The sequence below is a fragment of the Triticum aestivum genome, chromosome 2D (assembly GCF_018294505.1).
Source record: "Triticum aestivum cultivar Chinese Spring chromosome 2D, IWGSC CS RefSeq v2.1, whole genome shotgun sequence".
In the NCBI taxonomy this organism is placed as follows: Eukaryota; Viridiplantae; Streptophyta; class Magnoliopsida; order Poales; family Poaceae; genus Triticum; species Triticum aestivum.
In genome coordinates, this window is record NC_057799.1 from 463,945,311 (window position 1) to 463,954,980 (window position 9,670).

The window sequence follows — 9,670 nt, forward strand, 5'->3', positions numbered from 1 at the left end:
AAGATGACCCTTCTTGCGACAAAACCACTATGCGGTTATGCCTCTAAATCGTGCCTCGACACGTGGGAGATATAGCCGCATCGTGGGCGTGACAGAAGATGGCGTGGTCCACGTCAAGAACTGGCCGCTGTGAGCGGCAAGTCGGCATGGTGATCGGCGCCGCGATGGTGTCGTTGCCGACAATATGGTGTGTGGTGCTCGACGCTGCGAGGTTGTCGTCCACGACATGATGTTGCGTGTTGACCGGCGCTGCTATGGCGCCGTCCACGACAAGGAGGTGTTCGGCGGTGTGATGCCGCGCGAACATGTGGTTGCGGTGTGATGCCGCTAGGAGGAGACGGTGGTGCGAGGCTCCCATGACGACGGTGCGAGGCCGTTACAAGGAGATGCGGTGCGATGCCGCAAGATGATGATGGTGTGGTGATCGGCGTCGCGAGGACATCATCCACGACGAGATGGTCCATGGCAATTGGCGTCGTGACGGCTTCGACAACGGCAAGTGGCTGCGGCGCTGCGATGGGTCATCAAGTGGCAGCAGGTGATCCACATCGAAGATTGGAGAATCAAGATTAAGGGGGAAAATGTTAGCTTTAATCTTGATTCATGTATCTGCATATTTAGTTTGCTTTCGTTGTGCATGTAGGATAGGTTAGCGAGTAGCTAGTCAGGTGAAGCTTCAGCGGAGGCACGCGGAGAAGATGAGATGTCAGGCTGCCGTGCGACGTGGCAAGCACGACGAGATGTCATACGGCCACACCGTGAGATGCGGCACGACACGATGGTCGCTGGAGCGTGATGGGTTGCAAGATCAAGTTGAGCCCTGCCGTTGCAGTGGCTGCTGAATATGGCTGAGTCTTGTGGCAGTTGGAGTGATTCTAGCAAGGAGTAAGATAAGGCCAGTTAGTACGTGCATGTAGATATGGGTTAGTTAATTAGTGGCTTACTGCATGCAAGGAGGTGGTGCGGTTAGTGGCGAGTATGCCGGCCGGGCTATGTGTGCGTGCGTGTGCATGGGATTTGCATCAGGCCATTAGCCCCTGGCTATGTGTATATATATCTTGCATCGGAGTAATGAAAGGAGGTTGTGAGGGCTGAAGGAAACCATGTAGCACATGTGTTGTCACCGGGAGCAAAGGCAAAGCTAATTGTCTCCCTGGTGAATTTGTGCGTGCGTGTGTGTTTTCTGCCCTCCGTTCTTGAGAGAAACAACCAGGGAGAGAAGAAAGAAAGAGAGAGAAACCTCAGGAGAGTTGTGCGAGGCAGCTCGAGGAGGAAGAAGAGCGGTGCTGCGAGGAGGCGGCGCCAACAATTGGTATCAGATCCTCGTCGATCCGATGCGGCGACGGCGGCGCGGCCGACTCCATGTGAGGTAGAGGACGGCGGCGCGAGGTGGCAGCTGACGGTGGCGCGATGTCGCCGGCTGACGGTTGCGGTGCGATGCCGCGAGACGAAGATGGTGTGGTCCACGTCAAGAAGTGGCCGTTGTGAGCGGCAAGTCGGCATGGTGATCGGCGCCACGATGGTGTCGTCGCCGACAATATGGTGTATGGTGCTCGACGCTGATGTTGCGTGTTGACCGGCGCTGCGATGGCGTCGTCCACGACAAGAAGGTGTTCGGCGGTGTGATGCCGTGCGCACATGTGGTTGCGGTGTGATGCTGCTAGGAGGAGACGGTGGTGCGAGGCTGCCATGACGACGATGCGAGGCCGTTACAAGGAGATGCGGTGCGATACCGCAAGATGATGATGGTGTAGTGATCGGCGTCGCGAGGACATCATCCACGACGAGATGGTCCATGGCAATTGGCGTCGTGACGGCTTCGACAATGGCAAGTGGCTGCAGCGCTACGATGGCGTCGTCAAGTGGCAGCAGGTGATCCACATCGAAGATTGAAGAATCAAGGTTAAGGAGGAAAATGTTAGCTTTAATCTTGATTCATGTATCTGCATATTTAGTTTGCTTTCGTTGTGCATGTAGGATAGGTTAGAGAGTAGCTAGTCCGGTGAAGCTTCAGCGGAGGCACGCGGAGAAGATGATATGTCAGACTGCCGTGCGACGCGGCGAGCACGACGAGATGTCGATGTTGCTGTGAGATACGGCCACACCGTGAGATGCGGCATGACGCGATGGTCGCTGGAGCGTGATGGGTTGCAAGATCAAGTTGAGCCTGGCCATTGCGGTGGCTGCTGAATATGGCCGAGTCTTGTGGCAGTTGGAGTGATTCTAGCAAGGAGTAAGATAAGGCCAGTTAGTATGTGCATGTAGATATGGGTTAGTTAGTTAGTGGCTTACTGCATGCAAGGAGGTGGTGCGGTTAGTGGCGAGTATGCCGGCCGGGCTATGTGTGCGTGCGTGTGCATGGGATTTGCATCAGGCCATTAGCCCCTGGCTATGTGTATATATATCTTGCATCGGAGTAATGAAAGGAGGGTATGAGGGCTGAAGGAAACCATGTAGCACATGTGTTGTCACCGGGAGCAAAGGCAAAGCTAATTGTCTCCCTGGTGAATGTGTGCGTGCGTCTGTGTTTTCTGTCCTATGTTCTTGAGAGAAACAACCAGCGAGAGAAGAAAGAAAGAGAGAGAAACCTCAGGAGAGTTGTGCGAGGCAGCTCGAGGAGGAAGAAGAGCGGCGCTGCGAGGAGGCGGCGCCAATAATTAGTATCAGAGCCTCGTCGATCCGATGCGGCGACGACGACGATGCGACCGACTCCATGTGAGGTGGAGGACGGCGGCGCGAGGTGGAGACTGCCGGTGGCGCGATGTCGCCGGCGGACGGTTGCGGTGCGATGCCGTGAGACAAAGATGGCGTGATCCACGTCAAGAAGTGGCCGCTGTGAGCAGCAAGTCGGCATGGTGATCGGCACCGCGATGGTGTCGTCGCCGACAATATGGTGTGTGGTGCTCGATGCTGATGTTGCGTGTTGACTGGCGCTGCGATGGCGTCGTCCACGACAAGGAGGTGTTCGGCGGTGTGATGCCGCGCGAACATGTGGTTGCGGTGTGATGCCGCTAGGAGGAGACGGTGGTGCGAGGCTGCCATGACGACGGTGCGAGGCCGGTACAAGGAGATGCGGTGCGATGCCGCAGGATGATGATGGTGTGGTGATCGGCGTCGCGAGGACATCATCCACGACAAGATGGTCCATGGCAATTGGCGCCATGACAGCTTCAACAATGGCAAGTGGCTGCGGCGCTACGATGGCGTCGTCAAGTGGCAGCAGGTGATCCACATCGAAGATTGAAGAATCAAGATTAAGGGGGAACATGTTAGCTTTAATCTTGATTCATGTATCTGCATATTTAGTTTGCTTTCGTTGTGCATGTAGGATAGGTTAGAGAGTAGCTAGTCCGGTGAAGCTTCAGCGGAGGCACGCGGAGAAGATGAGATGTCAGGCTGTCGTGCGACGCGGCAAGCACGACGAGATGTCGATGTTGCTGTGAGATACGGCCACACCGTGAGATGCGGCACGACGCGATGGTCGCTGGAGCGTGATGGGTTGCAAGATCAAGTTGAGGCTGGCCGTTGCCGTGGCTGCTGAATATGGCCGAGTCTTATGGCAGTTGGAGTGATTCTAGCAAGGAGTAAGATAAGGCCAGTTAGTATGTGCATGTAGATATGGGTTAGTTAGTTAGTGGCTTACTGCATGCAAGGAGGTGGTGCGGTTAGTGGCGAGTATGCCGGCCGGGCTATGTGTGCGTGCGTGTGCATGGGATTTGCATCAAGCCATTAGCCCCTGGCTATGTGTATATATATCTTGCATTGGAGTAATGAAAGAAGGTTGTGAGGGCTGAAGGAAACCATGTAGCATATGTGTTGTCACCGGGAGCAAAGGCAAAGCTAATTGTCTCCTTGGTGAATGTGTGCGTGCGTGTCTGTTTTCTGCCCTCTGTTCTTGAGAGAAACAACCAGGAAGAGAAGAAAGAAAAAGAGAGAAACCTCAGGAGAGTTGTGCGAGGCAGCTCGAGGAGGAAGAAGAGCGGCGCTGCGAGGAGGCGGCGCCAACACCATGAACGCCGCCTCAAGCAGTCGCCCTCGACGGCCAACACCTTGTTGATCTGCAACAGATAAGATGTTGAGGCGAAAAAATTGTGACAATAGCCCAGTTGCAAAAACCTATGGGTTACTACCCAAGCCGTCCAACTAAAAATAGATATGACGGGTATAGACACGGTCCACGCGTGCAAGAAATCAGCCGGGTGAACGAAAGCGTATTCCTTAATAGTAGAGATGTGCTCCTTAAGAACGATTAAAAATATAGCAATCTAAGTGAGAATAGTATCCCCTAAAACCAACTACACTTTAGAAAGCCAAATCATGTTACGAATGCTTATTTGGATTCGAAATTACATTTGAAATGTTCCGCAAGGGAAAGTGATTGTGTGAGGAGTTGTATTTTCAGGTTACATTCCTACATCCTCGACAGCACGGTCGACTCCACGCCACTAGAACGCCCACGGCGCGAAGAAACCTCCGAGAGCCCCGCGCGCACATTGGCCACGAACCTCTCCATGGCGCGCGGCGGCAGGCACATCGGCACGGTGATCCCTCCGCCCGCCGCGGGGATGTGGAACGTGGCCAGCGTCGTCGTGGCCGGCCCGCCGTACACCGGAAGGCCCCATCCGAGGTCCACATTGTGCAGGTTCGCCTTGGTCAGATCCATCACAAGGTACGTCCGCGCCGTCGTGAACCGCGGCCGCCCGCGCAGCACCAGCGCGTCGGCCACCGACTGCGCGTAGTCGGCGGCGGCGACCCGCGCCATCGCGGCGACGATCAGCTCCACCGCGCGGCCTAGCGGTCCCAAGCAGAGCTCCCCGGCCGTCGTCCGCGCCACGCCGAAGGTGAGCGCGTTCCCGTAGAACCTGTCGTGGAATTGTCACGGCAGATGTCCTCGAGCTAGGACTTAGTCGTGGAGCCATCGCAACTAGGAAGCTTGAAGGGGTTAAAGTGGGACAAGGAACACGAGGGTTTATACTGGTTCGGCCCCTTGCGGTGAAGGTAAAAGCCTACGTCCAGTTTGAGGTGGTATTGATTAGGGTTACGATCACCAGGGAGCTAAACTGCTATGCCCGGCTCTCGATGAGATTGTTCTTGTCCCTAAACCGCTGCCGGGTCGTCCCTTTATATAGGGAGGCGGACGCCCAGCAGCCCTTAGAGTCCCGGCCGGCTTATAAGAGTGTCCGGCTCGGACTCTCAATCATACTTGCCTTACACTACAAGTTCTACCATAATAATGATTATAACTATGGGCCTTAAGCCATATCCGGGTCTTAGCCCATCTCTGGCCCATCGTCTTCAAGCTTGTCTCCGGGCTTCTGGCAACGACCATACGAGTAACCCGGCCCCTCCTGGCGGGTGACTCTAAGGTCTATATCCTCAACATTAGGCCCCAGATTGATTTGAGCCGGCTCATGTCAATCTTCAACGCTTCTGACAGAAAAAATCTCCGGCTTACCATTCATGTGAAGGCCATAACCCGGAGTGACGTCATCCTCTGGACTCCGGATAATCCGCCGTGACGTCATCCTCCATTAAGTCCATTTTTTACTCCGCCAGATCCGCAACGGATCTTTGCTTCTACTATCATTCCGAAAATCGAGGCGTCGTGGGGGGAGATAACCACGCCGTGGTCTCCTTGAATCTCGCGCCCACTTATGACCTTACCTTATAAATAGGCCGGCCCGACGGGCTCTTCTCACGCTTCCTTCTTCCTCCTCGCGCCGCTGCCTTTCTCACCGAGCTCGCACTCCGCCGCCGCCGTCTCGCCTCCGGTCTTCGTCAACCTTGGCCGCTGCATCACCCTGACTCGGACCAGATAAACAGCGGCGACTCCTGCACCTCTTCAGCTCCGGTAAGTTCTCACCACCCCGTAGAGTAGATCTGCAGTAGGGTTCCTCCACGTTCTTCGTGTTCGTCGCCATTGCCCGCAAGTTCGGTAGTTCTTGTAGTCACTGCCCTTGTTTGATCTTTAGCCTTGTATAGAACTAGTGCGGCAGTTGTTTAGGCCTCATTTCAAATGCCAGTAGATCTCTTTCCACTGTATAGATGCTTCGTTCGAGCTCAAGAACATCCGCTCGTCTGTTCTAGGTCTAGAAAATTTTCATTTCACCCGACCATTTTGATCCAAAAAAGTTACTGCAATATGTGAAACCTGTTTTACCACACTTAGTAAAAACTGCAACCATTGAATCTTGGCGGCTTATGATTCCGGGTTAAAGTACCCACGCGCTATAGAATCCTCCGGTTTAAAGAAAGCCATGCTTCGTAGAATCCTCCGGCTTAACTGTAGTAAGGCCGTAGATAACCAACTTAATCTGAATGCCCCTGCGGTTTAAATAACCCACTGTACCTGAGTATATATAATTAGTCCCCTTCATAAGCCGCCACCTTAGTTTTAAACTATAGATCTCCGGCGTATAATTAACCCGGACATTTTCCTTTTGTCATAGACTGCCAACTTTCACCATGCCTCCCAAGGCTCCCATCACTTGCAACTGGATGAGGTCCAACGTCACCAACGAGACCCTAGCCAATTTTGTTAAGTCCGGATATCTCCCTAAGAAAGAAGTCATGTCCTACCGTGCCCCTGACCCGTCAGAAGAAAGACCACAGCCAAGGGACGGGGAGGTAGTGATCTTCGCAGATCATATGAGCCGGGGCTTCGCACCGCCCGGCTCAAAGTTTTTTAGAGAGGTGCTCAACTTCTTCGACTTGCGGCCTCAAGATATAGGACCCAACTCCGTATCCAACATCTGCAATTTTCAAGTCTTCTGCGAGGTTTACCTTGGAGAAGAGCCAAGTCTGCTGCTTTTCAGAGAACTATTTTACTTAAACCGCCAGAATGAGTGTGCCAATGGGCCGAGTCTGGAGTTAGGTGTCATTTCCATCCAGCGGCGTAGGGATTGTCTGTTCCCTTATGCAGAGCCGCCGAGCCGCCCCAAGGACTGGAACATGACTTGGTTCTACTGCCAAGATACGTCCCCGGCTGACGAAAGCCCGCTGCCCGGCTTTCGCCCAACACGTCTAGAGCCGACTCACCCACTGTTGGATAAGCTGACTCCAGCGGAGCGCCAGCCTCTGCTTCCTACCATCAATAAAATCAAGGCCCTCCTGGGCAACGGTCTGAACGGAATCGACCTGGTCTGGGTCTGGATCTCATGGCGGGTGATCCCATTGAGCCGCCGCCCCGGCTTAATGTGTGAGTACACCGGGCGAAAGGATGACCCTCAGAGGCACAGCCGCAATGATCTGCCAGAAGACGTTGCAGAGGAGGAGACCAAGGCTCTTTTAAACGAGAGCCTGGCAGACTGCGGAAGGACCGGGTTAGCCCCCTTCTGCAAGACCAATCCAGCCCCAGCGGTAAACCGCTGACTTTAACTTTTCATCTTCGTCTGCATATAACCTTCATCTGAACCCGTTTTAAGAATTCCTCATTGTATTTTTCAGGCTGATGACAAATTCTGGCGGGTCAAGTATGACCATGAGGAGGCCAAGAAGGCCAGGAAGGCGAAGAAAGCCGCCAAGAAAGCCGCCCCTCGCAAAAAGGAAGCAGGCCTACTGCTTCGGAGCTGATGCAATTAAGCGACAGCTCCGAGTCAGAGGTAACCCCCAAGCCTTTAAATTCTTGCTGTACTTGTTATTTGTTGCTGTTTTCCTTATCAACACTTGCTCATTGACAGGATGATGCCGGCGCCAGTAACCCGGTGGTTGAAGAGGTAATGTCACTTTCCTCCGACTCGGAGCCCTTGCCACAGCTGAAAGTCCGAAGGGTATCCCGGAAAGTAAGCTTTTCACATCCTTTAGCTCATCAAGACCCTCAATTTCTTTTGAAGCGACAGGTTCACGAAAGCCGGCGTCACACCCAGACCAACAAGGACACCGACCTCTCCGCCGGGTTACCCGACGCAACAAGGAAGCGTCGAACTGAGGTTTTTTCTCACTTGTACCCTTTTCACCCGTTGGCGGGTGTTATCCGTCAGCCACTCAATTCTTCTGACTCCAATTACCAGGAGACCTCCCCTTCTTCGGGCGACTCTATGCAGTCGAGTCTTCCGACATTCAAGACCGCACCCGGGTAATGACAACCATCTCACATTATACTTGTCTGTACTTACTCTCTTTGTGCTGAATGTTTCTGTCCTTTCAGCGCTCAGGCAAAGCTCACCAAAAGAGCAAAGAAGACCAGGTCAGCCGGAGTGCCGGACTTACCTGAACCGGAGGTGACAGCTCAAGAGCCGCCAGCTGCCTCCGCCCCCGAAGCCACCACTCTGATGGACACGGCACCTGAAGCCACTGCCCCAACTACCAAGGCAACGACCGAAGCTTCGGTTAACCCGGAGGCCTCCGGCTCAGCTCCGCCAGCAGACGACCCGGACGTGGTAATCACCCGGACGGAGTTCGTTGAGCCGGGGAGACCGACCGTGCTGGCCAAATGCTCCGCGAAGGGGGAGTTGCTGCAGCCCCACCGGGTGAACATGGACCTCTCCGACTACACCAACTTGAGCATTGGAGAGCTCGTCTCTGGCTACATCAGTCAGGTGCACAAGAGCCGGGACGCGGAGGTCGCCATGGTAAACCAGATCCAACAAAAATCTGAGGTATCCTTCTGCTATCTTCTTACTTACTGCATAGTTACCTTTGCCATGCTAGCCCCCAAGTCGACGACTTATGATTTGAATATGTTGTAGACTTAGGTTCCGGCTTACTCAATTGAGCCGGCAGTATGTAGATAGAGACGTTCAATATGCATTAGCCCCCAAGTGCCAAGTGTCTTTGCTTGGAAAGCACTTGGGACTTATATAATGACTGTTAATAACCCGGAAATTTATTCAGGCTGTTGGCAAGAAGCTAGAGTCGGACCTTGCGGATCTCAAGAGCCGGCTGAAGACGCAGGAGATGGAGACCCGGAAGGCAAACGCCAAGTTTGTCTCCAGCATCGCCGCTCAAGAGAAGCTGAAGACAGAATTTGATGCTGAGCGGAAAGCCTGGGCTGAAGAGAAGGCCGCACTGGTGACCCGGGCAGAACAGGCGGAGAAGACTCTCTCTGAGAAAACCGCCGAGCTCACCAGCCTAAAACGCCAGGTTTCCCAAATGGTGGCCGCCATCTTCGGTAAGTCGCCTTACCAACTTTCATCAATGTCAGAATGTTTATGTCTCAGTATTCATCCGTGCCGCCGGCTTATCTGATTCTGTTAAACAGGCCCCAGAAGTGCCAACCTCAACCAGAGCGTGGTCACCAAGCTCAAGGCCGTGTATACCCTGGTGGAACAGCTCTACACCGGGTCACAGCGTGCCTTAGCTGTGGTGGCCCTATCCAACGAGGTGCCAACTCATCTGGCCGAAGTCCTGCGCCGGCTCGCCGTTCTGCCTCAGCGGATCCAAGAGCTGCGACGGGCCTCCGCGAGAGCCGGAGCAATTGCCGCGCTGAGCCGGGCCAAGGCATTCCTGCCAGAGCTAGACCCGGTAGACATCGCCCTGGGTTATCCAAGCCTGTAGGAAGACGGCTCAGCTTTTGATCAGAAGGACTTCACGGCGTGCGTGAAGGCTGTACGCCCGGTGGCCACCCTCATCGGGAATGACACAGATCTAACCAAGTACCAGCCGGGTTATGACGTGGAGAATCAGAGGATTCCAACCCCTCGCTATGAAGCCCTCAACCTGATCCCGCCGG

The 9,670-nt window shown here is 54.2% G+C and overlaps 1 long non-coding RNA gene across 1 annotated transcript; it reads left to right on the forward strand.

Annotated features, from left to right (window-relative positions):
- Positions 1–1,097: 1,097 nt before the first annotated feature.
- Positions 1,098–3,800, forward strand: LOC123049580 (uncharacterized). Its single transcript, XR_006423613.1, has 2 exons — positions 1,098–1,902; positions 1,983–3,800. It is a non-coding gene; the product is annotated as an uncharacterized lncRNA (long non-coding RNA).
- Positions 3,801–9,670: the final 5,870 nt, after the last annotated feature.